Source organism: Physcomitrium patens, chromosome 11 (genome assembly GCF_059467195.1).
Source record: "Physcomitrium patens ecotype Gransden chromosome 11, ASM5946719v1, whole genome shotgun sequence".
Lineage (NCBI taxonomy): Eukaryota > Viridiplantae > Streptophyta > Bryopsida > Funariales > Funariaceae > Physcomitrium > Physcomitrium patens.
The window spans coordinates 5,215,020-5,226,754 of record NC_143420.1 but is presented as its reverse complement, the minus strand read 5'-3'; positions in this window follow the sequence as shown (position 1 = coordinate 5,226,754).

The window sequence follows — 11,735 nt, the reverse complement described above, 5'->3', positions numbered from 1 at the left end:
AGCCGGTGAATGCTGTAACTGTCAAGAGTCAGTAGGAAGAGAAGGACCAATTCACAAGACGGGTTCGAAGAGCCAATTGGATCCAATTTCGAGAATCCAATCCGGGTCCTCTTATCCAGTATGAGACCTGAATTGGCCGGTCAACCCAATTACGGGAAATCCAAGTCTTACTGCGGGTCTTAGCCAATCCGACGCGAGGACCAATTTGACCCAATTACGGGAACATCCAGGTTACTACTGGACTCTTATGCAATATGAGACCTGAATTGGTCGGGCGACTCAATGTAGTCCCGATTATGGGGTTCGATTCTATTTTAGGCTGTCATGTTCTCTGTGCCGTTTCAGGGAACGTTGTTTTCGGTAAATGGATTTCTTAAAGGTAAAAATGGAGGAGAAAGCTCTGACGGCGAGAGCCAATTTTGGATCCAAGCTTGACGGTGGGAGCCAATTCCGGATCTAAGACGGAAGATTGAAGAAATTCAGAGGATAAGGTTAGGGGGGATATAGTTTGAGAATAAAGTTTTTGAAGGGGGGATTTTTTTTTTTTTCTCTAGGAATCGGGGGGAGCTAGTTTTCAGCTTTTGCAAGGTTACTAGTTCGGTTTTCATTGGAGGTTTTTGAAGATCAAGGGGATTAGAGAAGAGGAGCTTCATGCTTCGGGTCGAGGAAGGAAAGACATAGAATTTGGATTTTTCTTCTTCGTAGAGTTTTGAGAAGACTGAGGCAATCGCTGCTGAAGTCAGTATTGTAATGGTGAATCGGGATTTTTAATGAAGTGGGTTTGAATACTCTTGACTGTTTTGTGAAATCGAGTTACGTCTATGATTGAAGGATTAAAAAGGCGTCTATAGGATTGAGTCTGTGGAGTGAATGAAATTTATTGGATTAATCTAACAAGACAGTCAGTGGATACAAGATCGTAAGTACAAAGCGGTATTGAAGATTAACAGTTTGGGTTGTTCGGGGTTCTCTGTAACGTCTAGAGACCTATCCGCTGGGGCAAAAAGGACTTCGACAAGCAGTCGAAGAGCATCCGTATAGATTTACGGTACATTGTTGCAGTCGTTTATATTCCAGCAGTCAAAACTGATAGACTACTTGACTATCGACGAATCTCCATACTACCTTCTACAACCAGATGCCCGACGCGTTCTCGAGCAGGAAAGCACGTAATACGACAACGGATCACAAGAACCTCGAATATTTTATGTCAGCACGCGTATTAAATCGTCGCGAAGCTCATTGGAGCATGTCTTTATGAAGATTCGAGTTCATCATCACTTATCGGCCAGGAAAACAACAAGGTTTGTCTGATGCCTTGTCTAGACGTTCTTATCTTACACCAAAAGAAGGAGATGCAGCTTTTGATCAACAAAGAATGATTCTCTTAAAGTTGAAACTATTTCATCTTTGAGCAATAAAATCAACATTGACTGTTGATTTAACTTTCCTCAAGCAAGTCCAGTTAAGTATGTCTTCAGACCCTCTTGTTCATGATATCAAGAACAATTCTTCTAAATCTCATGATCCATCTAAATTTGAATTCAAGAACAACCTACTCTATTTCGAAGGACACCTATATGTTCCAGAAGGAGAAGCTTATTTACGTGTTCTTCAAGCTCGTCACGACTTTCCAGCAGCAGGACATTTCGAAAATGGACTTTGGACCTGATATCTAGGGATTTTTGGTAGCCTCAAATGTGGAAGGCAGTTAAAGATTTTGTACAATCATGTGAAGTTTGCTCAAGATCGAAAACTCCTCGTCATCGACCTTTTGGACTTCTTCAGCCATTATCCATTCCAGAACAACCATGGTCTTCTGTTTCTATGGACTTCATCACGGATCTTCTAATCTCACGTTCTTATGACTCTATATTCGTGATAGTAGATCGTTTTACCAAGATGGCACATTTTGTACCATGTACAAAATCTATCACAGGTGAAAAAACAGCTAAGCTCTTTCTTGACAATATCTATCGCTATCATGGATTATCCAAGGATATTATATCAGATAGGGGAACTCAATTTGTATCAAGATTTTGGCGGACTCTTTTCAAGATTCTTAAAGTGAATATAAAACTATCTTCGGCATTCCATCCTCAAACTAATGGACAAACGGAGCGTGTTAATCAAGTTTTGGAGCAATATTTAAGATGTACCATTAATTACCAACAAGATGATTAGACAGCTCTTTTGTCATTGGCAGAGTTTGCTTACAATAACACGGTACACTCTTCTACAAAACAAACACCTTTCTTTGCTAATTATGGTTATCATCCATGACTTGATACTTTTGACTTTTCAAAAGTTGATAATCCTGCTGTGAAAGATTTGGCAATTCATTTATCAGAGCTACATGCAACAATGAAGGCGCAATTAAAAGAGGCTCAAGAACAACAAAAGGCCAATGCGGATGTCTATCGAAAGGGACAACCATCATTCGTCTTGGGTGATAAGGTATGGCTACTTCGTCGCAATATCAAGACCACTCGTCCTTGTGACAAGTTGGACTATCGAAGGTTGGGACCATTTTCTATTTCTGCACAAATCAATCCAGTTGCATATCGTTTACATCTACCGGAGTCAATGAAAATCCATCGAGTATTCTATGTGTCTCTTCTTGAACCATACAAGATAGTGGACATACCAAGAAGACGACAAGCTCCACCTCCTCCTATAGAAGTGGACAATAATGAAGAGTTTGAAGTAGAAGAAGTCTTAGATTCAAGGCGACGCCGAAATAAATTAGAATATCTTATCCATTGGCGCGGATATGGTATTAGTGAATGCACATGGGAGCCAATAAAAAATCTTGCAAATGCAGCAAAGGTGGTGGAGGCTTTTCATCGATGACATCCATCAAAATGAAGATGAAAATCTTCTTTATAAAAGAAACAACATCTAGGCAAGATAACATTCTACTTTCAATTCTTGTTCATAGCTTCGTTGTAGTAGTGGCGCTCAAGAGATGGAGAACCAACAACCAACGGATTCAACTCAAGAGCCTTCATTTGCTGACCTGTCGAACGAGACATTACGATTGTCACAACCTTCAAGACGACGCAATCGAGATGAAGATCTTCAAGAATGACATGTTCTTCCTCGAATAGATGGTGAGGTACAACGCGTTTGGTATCACGATTTGGGAAGGGACTCTCGATGTTTGGTGATTTTTCTAGAAGTAGGAACAACTCCTGATGGTGTTCCAAATATTCTATTCGAAGGAAGTTACGAAGGCCTCAACAATGATCAAATAACTAGGTGGTCTTTCCGCCCTGGTATGAGACACTACCAATGGTTGAGAGGCCCTATCAATCATCTTCGAAGAAAACAGAGATCAGAGTATGTGGCGAATATAATTCGTCGCATCATAGATTTCCTCAACATATGATGACCGCTCCTCGTGGAACTCGTCTCTAGAAGGGGGGGTAATGTCATGGCCATAATCATATAAGCTAATGATTACATATAGAAATAGGTAGAAGTAAGTAAAAGTAGGTAAAAGCAAGTTAATTTTGTAATATTTAATATGGAAGCTTTTTAGAAGCTTCGTAGACGCTGCTTTGACTTCATAGGTGTCTTTAATTGACTTTTTGGATTAGAAACGTGGTCAACAAGTTGGCCATGTGTCACACATGTTGTTAGCTTGAAGATCAAGCTAACTATGTGGCCCACACGTAGAAAAACTTGCCTTGTAAGTCAAGGCATGTGTCCTACAAAGTCAACACATATTGGAGGTCCTATAGAACATCGCCACATAGCTCCTAGTTAGATAGTATATATAGAGACAAGAGTGAAGGCTTCTTCACTCTTGTCAACTCCTTTCTTGCTTCTAGTCTAGTTTCAAGGGTCTTTAGTTTTCTTGTCTTTTGGCAATAGCCATTCTAGTTTCTCTTTCAATATATATACTTGTTCATATATATTTTGTTACCTCTCTTTGAGTGAAGGCTCACTTGTCTGAATTATTTTTTCATCGAGTTCTTGTCCTTGACAAAAGATCATCTACGTATAAAAGTAGATATGCATTTTTAACAATCTGTTTATTGAAGCCTTGAATCATACCAAAGATAATATCATATCTTTAGTCATAGGTGTAGCTCAACCTCAAGGTTTTTTCTTTATACCTCTCATTCAATATATTCTTTCAATCTTTTGCTAGATATGTACTGTCTCTTTTGATTATCTTGGTTTTAATTCCAAGTCAATTAGCAATTCTAATCAAGATACAATCATCCATAAAGTCGTAATCCATAAATACTTGACATGGCTATTCTCTTAGTCGACTTGTTAGACACATTAGTCAATCTTTTTTATAGTTTTCTTAGGCCTTACAATTTGTCTTTGAAAGATAGCAACTATTCCTAATATTAGCTCTCAATGCCTTTACTAAAGAATCTTCTTTTTCTACTCCATTTTCTTATTGACTTAGTAAGTCTTAAGATTATGAATCCAGCTCGATTTATTAGTGCTTGAATTTTGACATTTTGAACAATCTCTAATTTGGTGGCCTAGCTTTTGATAATAAAAATACAATTCCTTTTACACCAATATTTGTTGTCTTTATTGTATTATTAATCTTTATATGGCATCAATCTCTATTGACATTGATTATTGTACCATAATATTGAATAGCAACATAAGACTTTATGCAATAGGTTATGCTCTATAATTTTTGAAATCTATAGCATTGATCCTCTTTGCAATCTTAATTGCCTCTTCAAATATTTGTGGATTCTTTAATTCCACCTCTTGCTACATCACAAGTTTCAAATCTTCTATAAATTGATCCATCATATTTGCCTCTCAAATATTACCAATTTTAAGATATAAAAACTTGAATTGGGAGATATAATCTTGTACTAATATAGATTGCATAAGATTAGCCAATTAATTTCATACTATCTTCTCTTCATTAATGGATCAAAATTGACTCCTAAACTTGGTCTCAAACTCCTCTTAGTTACAAAATCCACCTTGTGCTCTATAATTTTGAGCTCAATATTGCCACCAAATGATTGTCGTACCTCTCAAATATTTAATTGCATATATAATTCTTACAATGGTGTTAGTTACAAATAGTTGGAAGTATTTTCCCATGCTGAAGAGCCATTGGTATATATCTTCTTGCATTAAAGTCCAATAGTATGTATTATGCTTACTCAATTTTAACTTAGTAAATGTCAACTCTTTTATCATGGAGGCTTCTATTTATCCTTACAGAGTAGTTATTTGGACTAGGAGGTGTTGTATTTGAGTCTCTACCTGGGATTGCTTTGCCATATTTTTTATGTTGTAATTTCTTTACTAAACTTTGCTACTATAATGCCTTCTTCCTTTTCAGCTGACTTCTTAAAAGTATGTCATGGTAGCTCCAAAATAGTACTTGATGTGACTACAAAAATGACTTTCAACTAAACAATGGCTATTAATATACTATCAAAGAACATATTATGACTCACTCTAATACCAATGAAATAGGACTAGATTATCTCTAAGATCTAAGACTCTTCCAATTTATAACAATATAAATCTCATCACAACATTGGATAATGTAGACCAAAATAAAACTAAATAAAATTAAACAAATGGAATATGAAAGGCACTACAAAGCAAAAGAAAATAGAATAAAAAATTACAAAATCAAATTTTACTAAAAAAAAAAGGGACTATAGCCATCTCTATTCAGATATTCAAATAGCCCTAATTAGTCCTATTTATACTTTTTTCAATCATCATAAAAAAATTTAAAATTTTCTTAATAGTGGCCCCTATTTAAATAAACACCTTAAGCCCTTTCTATAATGTTCTATGGTAGATTCTACATAGACCACTTATTTAACTTTAATTCTATAAACTTTCCAAACATGGCTCTAATTACCTATCTCTATGCATCAACAATACTAATATCTTATCTATATCTCATTATATTTATGATTACTTAAAGATGACAAAGACTAGAAGCAATACTTAGAAGAGGCATCAAAAATAAAAAGTAGATTTTAATTAAGGGTGTTGTTTGTTATTTTATTATTTTAAAAAAAATTAATAAATCTAATAAATCTATGAATTTTTTTTTGAAAATGCATCTTATATAAATCTTTTTTTTTGTAAAAAATAAATAATAAATAATAATAATAATAATAATAATAATAATAAGAATTAAAAAGAATAACAAATTAAAGATTTTAAGATCTTTTTACTAAATAAGATTTTATGGCACTTCAGCAAAATGCTTGCAAATTTTTCTTCAATATTATTATTAAAAAAAAAACTACAATTCAATAGTCAATAAAATTGATATATTACTAAAAAAGAATATAAAATATTCAATAATTAGAAGCAAATTTAGAATAGTATGTTCTATAGTTGAATCTTGAATAAAAAAGTACATACAATGGTATTGTGTCTTCTATAATTAAAGAAAATAGACAATTTTTTTTTTGAATAAATTTGGTAGGACATTTGTCTACAACACTTTAACAACTAAAGTTTAATTGATGCAAAAAATTGTGGTATATATTCTATCATAAAAAATTATCACATTACTACTCAAGAAAAGAAAAGACCATCCATTCTTCATTCAAGATTTTTTTAGACTATAATAATGACTCTTTTTGTTCAATTAATAAGAATTCCAACTATATTGAATTTATTTGCAAAGCTTTGTTTATAATTTGGAATAAAATTTTAATATAGTATTTTTATTATTCTAAATCAATTAATTATTCTTTTAGAAATATTTAAAAGAGTAATATTAAACTTTGGTAAAGATTTTTTTCTATAAATTTCTAGTAATTATAAAAAAAAAATTGAGAGAAAATTGTTACAACATCTTTTTGACATTCAATATTTTAGCTTATAATAAAGATCTATATATTAAAGTAGAATAGGAGATTGAATTTGGAATTACCTAAAACAAATAGCAAGTTTGTTTATTGACTTCTTCAAGTATAGAATGCAAATAGATGTTCTAGATAATGGCGGTGTATTTGTATCCTTAATTATTGTATTATGATCAATTAATATTTCTATTTTCTACTTATCAAATTTAAAAATAATATAAATTTTTTGCCTAATAATGTAATTATACTCTATAATCAAATAGTTTTCAATTGACAAATAATATCATCAATGGATGCTATTTATCCAAGGCTAATAGAAGATGGTATAGCAAATGATGGCTTCTTAAGAAATAAAATCATTTTATTACAAAAAAATGATGATGAAAAAGAAATTAATCAAAAAATTCTAGCTATCTTTCTTTAAAAAAAAATAAGAATATCTAAATATCAATGAAGTTGTTTTTGAAGATGGTATCAACAATAATAATGTTTATTTAGCCAAATTTATTAAGTCACTTAATTCATTTGAAATGGCTAGATTAAAGCTTTGTTTCAAGATTAGATCTCTAATGATGCTACTAAAGAATATTGCCACTTAGGAAAGACTTTGCAATGGAACTTGATTAATAATTACACAACTAATAGATTAAGTTCTTAAACCAAGAATTCTTAGAGGTTAGTTTGCTAGAAAATTAGTATTCATTTTGCCAATTAGATTAAATTTTCCAACAAAAGAACTTCTATTCATTTAAAATAAAAAGTAATTTCTAATACATCTTGCATTTGCAATAATAATAAGTCCCAAAGACAATCAGTGAAGCACAATGGTTTGGATCCATGAATAGTTATTTTTATTTATAATCAAGTTTATATAGTATTTTTTTCAATATAATTCTTTTTATTCTATTAAGATTCTTTTTCTTCAAAATAAGAATTCAACTTCTACATTCAATATTTTTTAATTTTTAATTAATTAATTATTAATTATTCTTTTTTATATTTTATAATTTATTCATTCATAGTTTCAAAATTTGATTTTAATACATTCTTGAATGCTTTAACATAATTTTTTCTTTTTTATGGTTAAACTTTAAAAATAGTTTCTTGAACAAAATTAAATTTTTTTTTGCATATTTTCCATCATATTGGTACAAATTCCAGTAATTATTGCTATTTTATGTGCTTTGTTGTCACAATAGAGCTTGTGCTACAAAGAAAAAAAAAGCCTAGGTTGATGTGGCATAAGCTTTGATTTAAAGGTGAACCAAAAAACTTTAGATTTAAATTTTGATTTGCATTGATTAACTATTTAGATTAACTTATTTATTGAGAATCAATAACTTCATTTTTTAAATTTTACATGTAGCAATAGATATTTTATAAAAAATATATATATAAATTTATTATAAAATATATTTATAACATTTAAATGAATAAAATTAAATAGAATATGTTAAAAATTAATATTTTTAACAAAACAATTAAATTTTCTTGAATACACATTAGATTTATAAATACCTATAAATATATATCATGGCTATTAGAATTTATTATATAAATTTTATATTTTAAGAAAACTATATTAGAAGCAATCTATAACTTAACACTTAGGCCATAAGTTATATAGTCTTTATAAAGCTTCTTTAAGACCTTATTAGAGGTTAGTATATTTGGAAGCAAGAATAATGCATTTTTCATTCTTGTCAACAACTTGCTTGTATTTGAACCTTGGTTTAAGACTCTCTAATTTCTTCGTATTTGGTAATAGCCATTTTAGTTCTTTTTTATATTATATCTATATCTTCTTTAATTATTTTTTTCCTTCTTTAATGATATGTGAGTATATTGTCTTTCAAAGTTAACATATATATAGAAAGAACAATATTATTACATTTTTTTTTGACTTCTATAAAATATATATATATATATATATATTTATATATTTATATATATATATATATTTATATATATATATATATTTATATATATATACATAATTATATATATATAAATATTGATTTTGGTAGTTTTTTTTTCTTCGTATTTTTTAATTATTAATTTAGAAAAAATGATTAGAATAATTTTTATTATATATATATATTTTAAAATATAGATTCTAAATTATTCTAAAAATAAAACATTTATTTACATATCTATAGTTGAATTGTAGTATTTTTAAAATAGTTATATATAAAATAAAGTCTTTTATTTTAAGGTCTCTTCTATTACATAAATATTTTTTTATGTTTTTTAACACCATTATGGAAATCTAAATATTTAAGATTAATCAATGATACCACATCATATTGATTAAAAATATTATTTTAAGAATTCAATAAATAAAATAGGAAATGGTCTTAATTGTGAGTAACGATTGAATTTATAAAAATAAATCATACTCTCTCATTATAAGAATCATTTATGATTAAAATATCTAAGCTATTGATATATGTGTATATATATATAAATAAACATGTCTTGTGGACTAAACTATAAAATTGAAATGTAAATATAAAAAAAATATGTTTTAACAAATAATCAAATTTATTCTTAAAAATATTTTATCAAAAAAATATTATTTTTAATTATATGTGGTATTAAGGTTTTGATGGAATTTTTAATTCTATTATATGTGTTTTTGTGTTGTATAAAATTTCTTTAAGCAATGTAAAGATGGTTCAAAATAACTTTTCCTTTTAATAATTCTACCATAAATTTTGTCTTACATTGGTTGTAAGTAAAATTATTAATAAAAGAGACTTATTATTCATATAAATTAATACATATATCAATAATTTTTAAAAATAATAATAGTAATAAATATATTATATTTTTATATTCAATTTATATATATATTTATATTTTTTAATATAATATAAACCAATAAAAATTATGTATTTATGTATTTATGTATTTAATATTAAGATTTTTTTAATTAATTATAATATTTATTTTTATTATAAATATAAAATTATATTCTTTTATTTGATTATTAATTTATTAAATAATTTTTATTATATTATATATTATTTTCTAATTTGTTTTATAATTTGTAACTATATTATTATTATTATTATTTATCTTACAAGCCTTATTCTTTATTAAAGACATAAATTTAAAAAATGGAAAGAATTAATATACTCTTGTATCACTGAAAAATAAGAAACAATTATTCAAAAATTGTATAATATTATGACTAGAATGGATTTTGCTAAAGACAAAAAGAACAAAAAAAATGTTGACAAGAACAAGGAATGCTTCACTCTTGACTCCATATATACTATTTAAGTAGGAGCTCCATGACAACATTCTATGGAACCTTTGATATATGTCCAATTTACAAGACATATGTCTAATTTAGGAGACAAGTTTCTTACATATACATCATATGGCCAACTTGTACCACAAGTTATCAATATGTACAATACATGGTCAACTTATTGGCCAAATTTTTAACCTATTAATTATCTACAAACACATATACAGTCAAATCTACATCTATAAAGCTTCTGAAAAGCTTTCGCACAAGATATTATCAAATTTACTTACTTCTATTTACTTTTATATAACTCTTTAATGTCAATAAATATGTATGTTTGTAACACCTTTACATAATTGTTGTATTTTATGGTTGTAAATGAATTGAATTAAATTACAACTTTCTTAAACACAAGCTAGTTGTTATACCAATTACCCAATTGTTTGTCTTTTTATTCTTATTTTTTTAATTAAAAAAATATTATATAAATAAATAAATAAATAAATAAAAATATATATTGAGTTATATTATTAAAATATTATATTCTTAAGTAATGTAGTAAAATTCATCAAAAGTAATATTTTTTAAAATAGATTATATATCATTTTGTATAAATATAAATAAATATATACATAAATTTGATTCATAATACAATATATAAATAATATTTTTATTATATTTTATTTTCTTGATTTATTAAAGAAATAAGACATCTTTTTAATATAAAATATTTACATATGTGGATAATATTTTATTTATTAAAATAAAATAAATCCATATCATTTCTCTCTCTATATATATAATTTATATATTGCAATAAAAGATAATAGGCATTAAATTTAATATTTATGTGATGTTGTAAATATTTCTACTATCAATCATGGACATATAGTTGAATATTATAATTTTGGTTGATATATATCTTACAGTTTGTAATTTATTTATTAAATTTTATCTTTTTATCTTTTTAATTTAATTTTATAGGAATCTAGGTTATAATTGTAAAAAATTATTATTATATAAAAAATTGTTTTAACAAATAGTAATTTAAAGTATTTTATTTAATGTTTTTACATTATTTAGGTATCAAAACAAATATTTATATCTTAATTGCATCTAATAAATCTTTAAATAATAAAACCCGCTTACTTAATGTTTTTGAAATTTTTGATATAATACTATATTTCTGTGGGATTTTAACTGAAAAAAAATTATTATTTTATTGAATGATGTTTTAAAATTTTGAATGAGGTATTATCAAATTTTAATTAATATTTCTTAAATATTTTTAAATATATAATATTTTGAAAGTAAATTTTAAACATGTAAGTATTGAAATACTTTTTCCTTAATAATAATTTATATTAATAATATTATGATCTTATATAATTTGAAATATATATTATATTAGCATCAAAATGAATGTATATATTTTTAAAGAGAAAAAAGTCTACTCAGAAATATACATAAATTTGAGATTGTAATATATATGTATGTATATATATATTTATATATATATGTATGTATATATATATATATATATATATATATATATATATAAAACGATTCTGGTGCAAATTTTTTAGTTTTTGAATTTTCGAAATTTTAAAATAATTTTAAATGTAAATATATCT